The sequence below is a fragment of the Coenobita brevimanus genome, chromosome 56 (genome assembly GCF_032717465.1).
Source record: "Coenobita brevimanus isolate Jiangsu-jjx chromosome 56, ASM3271746v2, whole genome shotgun sequence".
NCBI classification, from domain to species: domain Eukaryota; kingdom Metazoa; phylum Arthropoda; class Malacostraca; order Decapoda; family Coenobitidae; genus Coenobita; species Coenobita brevimanus.
The window spans coordinates 6,937,441-6,942,950 of record NC_137009.1 but is presented as its reverse complement, the minus strand read 5'-3'; positions in this window follow the sequence as shown (position 1 = coordinate 6,942,950).

Below are 5,510 nucleotides of genomic sequence, written 5' to 3'. Positions count from 1 at the left end.
CATTAATTTAATGTGCTTTTTTCTCAGTAATGTTTTATTTAAGTAATTGTTTGTTAAATTATGTAGTTTAAGTTCGTATGGTTAATGATTTAGAGTGTTATGTAATGTAAGACAACTCTAGCATGTTTTGATGTCTCGTAGTTGGTAACTGTTGTTGCTAGGGGCTGATGCAAGACAGTATGTCCTAGAATGTTGGAGAAGTGGAAGTTTCGAGAGTAATGCAAGCCTATATAAGATAGGGTAGAGATTATTAAAAGTTTAGTCGGGTGTCAAGTCAGTTTGGAGTTTAGTCGGGTTTCAGGTCAGTGAAGATTGTATATTTTTGGTACTTGTGAAATCAGTGGCAAACAGTGACGGGTTATTGAAGTTTGTATATCAGTGGAACTTGAGAAGACAGTGAAGTGTATTAAGTGTAATTACTGTCAGTGAAGATTATTTTCAGTACTTGTGTAATAAGTGAAATGTTAGCAAGCATTAAGTGTACTAACTGTGAAGTGTTGTTAAACATTAAGTGTAACTGCAATCTATAAAGTGTGTATAGCGCCAGTGCTTGTGAGAACAGTGACGTGAAGTTGGCAAACATCAAGTGGAATTATTTGGAAAATAAAGATAGTGAACTTTAAGAAGCCAGTATTTATTTTCGCCTCAGCTGATCTTGTGAACTGTACACTTAAGGCTGACCATAAGGTGAACAACTCACTGGGCAACGTCCTTCCTGTACTGTACTACTGCTGTTGGAGCCTGTGGCAGTTTGGGGACTGGGATGTAACAATATATATATATATATATATATATATATATATATATATATATATATATATATATATATATATTGTTACGGAACAGAGAAAACTGTCCCGCAAAGTTCCAGGTTCAAAACAAGAGTTAGGTAAAATTACAAGTTAAAGTTTAATGCTCAAACTAACAACTAAACATTCAGGACTCATAAGGATAATGTAATGGCAAAAAACAGGTTAAATATATGGTTAACTGCAATAGCCTCTATTAACACGAAATTAGCAAGAGTAAATTTATCTAAGTCAGCCCTGATAAAATGAGAAAACCAGATAATGCTCAGTTAATGCAAGATATATTACTACAGATACAAAATATTATTACTACTGGCTGACACCAAAAACACATGAATCACAAAAACCTCACTAGGTCCACGAATCAACACCTCATGCTACACAGCACAAGGAAAAAATGTAATAACACTTATACTCAAATTACACAGCAGCTAGATCGTTGGAGACTTCCTGTGAACTCACAAAAATAATAACAACTGTACAGGGGAGGACAGAGATGTGAGCAAAATGAGGAGTAGATCTAAGTGGCAATTAATGCAGAGACTGAGCTCATTATATAGGGGCCGGCAGAGCTTCCTACAACTTGTAAGAAGGACGCGCAAATGAAGCCATAGGGGACAAAGAGTTGACAATCCTGCTCTGAACAACAGAAAGAACGACTTACTCTACTATAAGGGAGGGAAAGGGGAGTGAGGCAGAACACGCTTGTGATCAAACATGCAGCATACTGTACGTTAGAATTATACAAAGGATGATGAAATCATAGGCTATGTAACACCTCCCCACAAAGAAAAAAGAAATTTACTAAGGAAATTTCTTATTACTCTAAAACAATCTGTCTAAAGTCTAGATAAGCAATCAGCAATAACATTTTCTTTCCCATTGATATGTTGTATGTCTAATGAATACTCCTGAAGAAGTAAACTCCATCTTGTCAATCTCTGATTTTTATCTTTAAACTTACTAAGGAATTTCAGTGGGTTATGATCGGTATAAATGACTATGGGGTCAAAACCAGAACACAAATAAAATGAAAAATGCTGTAAACCCAAAATCAAGGCCAAAAGCTCTTTCTCAATAGTTGAGTAGTTCTTTTGAGGTGGAGTGAACTTCTTACTGTAATAAGATACAGGGTGTTCAATACCCTGATCATCCTCTTGCAGCAAAACAGCCCCAGCTCCTGTATCACTTGCGTCAACAGCCATCTTAAAAGGCTCAGCAAAATTTGGAGTAGCAAGCACTGGCTGACTTAATAGGATAGCTTTAAGCTTGCTGAAAGAGGATTCACAGTTATCGGTCCAGACAAATTTAACTCACTTTTTCAGTAGGTCTGTAAGTGGTGATACAAGAATTGAAAAGTTAAGAACAAATCTCCTGTAATAACCTACCATTCCCAAAAATCTTTGTAGCTCTTTCCTACTTTTAGGTCTGGGAAGATCACTTATAACCTGAACCTTAGCTCCTGGTGGTGCAACGTGTCCATCACCAATTACGTACCCAAGGTACTGAACTTTAGCTTGACCAAACTCACACTTTGATAAATTAGCTACAAGATTAGCCTGAACCAAACGCTCAAGAAATTTACTGACATGGCATAGGTGATCTTTCCAGTTGTCACTGAAGATTAATACATCATCAATATAAACAACACATCCTGCCAAACCCTCTGTTACAACATTCATGAGCTTCTGAAATGTGGCTGGTGCATTCTTCATACCATATGGCATTACAGAACATGCAAAAGTCTTTCCTAGTGTTACAAAACATGAGATCTCCCTAGCACGTTCAGTCATAGGTACTTGCCAGTATCCCTTTAACAAATCAAACTTACTTATGTACCTAGCCTTTCCGATCTTGTCTATGCAATCTTCCACACGAGGGAGAGGGTAAGTGTCTGTTTTCGTTATCTGATTAACACGTCTGTAGTCGATGCAAAGCTGCTGTGACCCACCTGGCTTAGGGACTAGAGTGACAGGAGAACTCCACTCGCTCTGACAGGGCTCAATCATCTTGTGGTCCAACAGGTAGCCAAGCTCCTTCTGGATGAGAGGAACTTTCACTGGGTTCACACGGTAAGGAGGCAGTTTAATTGGCTTTGCGTCTCCAACATCGACATCATGCATCAACACAGTGGTTCTTCCTGGAGTGGCATGGAACACTTGCGGGTACTCCTGCAGTAATGCCGAAAACTCCTGCCTTTCCTTGGGAGGTAGATGAGAAACCTTAGTCTGGAGATCATTCATAATATCAGGATTCTTCCCTAAACTATCACTCAGGCTCATGCTGCATGGGAGAGCTTCACTTGCAGACTCGGGTGGAACAGCTACAGTGCAGACTGGGTTATTTTCGTCCCGCCTGTGATATAACTTTATCATGTTGATGTGACAAAGTTGCTTGTTTTTTCTATGATCTGGTGTGGCGATGACATAGATGACATCACTGAGTTTCTTCTCCACGAAATAAGGACCACTAAACTTGGCTTGAAGAGGTTGCCCATGCACTGGTAGCAGAATCAAAACCTGATCTCCTGGCTGAAAGTGGCGTAACCTGGACTTCTTATCATACCAAGTCTTCATCTTCTCCTGAGCAGCTCCTAAATTCTCTCTCGCCAGCTGTAAAGCAGTGGACAGCCGTTCTTTGACCTTCATCACATACTCCAGCAGGTTGACGTCATCTTCCTCCGACAGCCAGCATTCCTTGAGTAGCTTAAGGGGTCCTCTTACTTCATGGCCAAACAATAGTTCAAAAGGTGAGAAGCCCAGTGATTCATTTGGAGATTCTCTTGCGGCAAATACGACGAATGGAAGATCTTTATCCCAGTCTTCTGATGTTCCAAACAGTATTTCTTGAGCATCGATTTGAGTGTTTGATGATATCTCTCCAACGCTCCTTGGGTCTGGGGATGGTAAGCTGAAGACGTGATCTGGGTGATGCCCAACTCTTTCAGAGACTGCTTGAAAACATTTGACATGAAATTACTTACCCGGTCTGACTGTACCTCCTTGGGCAGACCAAACTTTGTGAAGAACCCTAGCATTTCCTTAACCACGTTCTTTGCTGAGATATCTCTAAGTGGAATGGCTTCAGGATAACGAGTAGCCATATCAATCAGGGTCAACACATAAGAAAATCCTGAAGAAGTCTTAGGAAGAGGGCCCACAATATCCACCAACACACGGGTGAATGGCGCCTCAAAAGGAGGAATGGGAACTAGAGGTGCAACCTTTTCGGTCTGATTACACTTCCCCACAACTTGACAGGTGTGACAAGACTTACAATACCAGGAAACATCCCTGAAGATACCTGGCCAGTAGAAGTGTTTCAAAATGCGTGCCACAGTCTTCCTCACTCCAAGGTGTCCTGCCAAACTGGAATCATGAGCCACTCTAATGATATCCTGCCTACAAACATGAAGGATGACAACTTGATGTACAACCTCCCATTCACAGTCGGCTGATGCTGTTGGGGGTCTCCACTTCCTCATAAGTACTCCTGACTTTATATAATAACAAGTAAAAGCACCAGCTGACTCTTCCTCACTGCAAGCAGAGTTGGCTAGACCTTTCAACTCAGGGTCAGCAACCTGCAACTCAACCAACTCTTGACGAGACAAATTATCAACACCACGGGATACTGCCTCATCTGGTGAGTGGTCCAAATTAGCAAGAAAAGTGTCAGCTAGGATAACATCATCATCATCATTATCCTCTAAGTCACCAGTAACTTTAGACTTAGCCCTAGTGACAGCACTTGCAGAGAACACATCAGGGACATCACAATCCTGGGCCGCAGCCACTGGCTCACTAGACAACTGAGGAGCTGGACACACGTGACTTCCACCAATATCATTTCCAAGTAAGAAAGTTACACCTGACATTGGGAGTGTCTCAACCAACCCAACCATAACGGAACCATTAACAAAACCAGACTCTAAATTCACTCTGCACAGAGGGACAGAGAAGTAATTATTCCCTACACCTTGTAAGATTACAGTCTCATCAGAGGAATTAACATTAGAGCCTAGGACACTGGTCAGCATAAGGGATTGGCAAGCACCTGTATCACGATATATTTTAACTGATTTCCTGTCATTACTGTCCAGAGGACTGACAAAACCATCAGACAGGAAATTAGCACATGAACTCTTGAGTGTCACCCACGTTACTGCTCAAAAGAGGAGCTTCATCATGAGAATTTAATTTACCCCTCAAAGCAGGTTCAGTTAACTCAGTTAAAGAATTCTGGGAACTCTCAAGGGTGGACATTAGACCAATTGACTGAATATTTAAAGACTCCTTTTTGTTCACATCACGCTGTCTCCTGAAACATTTCTCCGTAGTATGACCAAGCTTACTACAATAAGTACATTTACTTTTCTGAAATCTAGAGGTGGAGCTGGTATTTACTTCCTGAGAAACATCATCTTTATTCTCTTTCCTGTTACCTGTACTCTGAGTAGAGGCAACGTACTTACTCTCAGCTTTCCTTTTTTCTTTAGAATATCTCTTGTGAGTGAGAACATATTCATCAGCTAAAACTGCAGCATCAGACAAATTATCTATTCTTTTCTCATCAAGATATAGGCTTACATCTTTATTAATACACCTTTTGAAGTCCTCCAGCAAAATCATCTGCTTAAATTTACCAAAATCAGAATCCACATTCTTAGAATTTAACCACTGCTCTAACAGATCTTCTTTG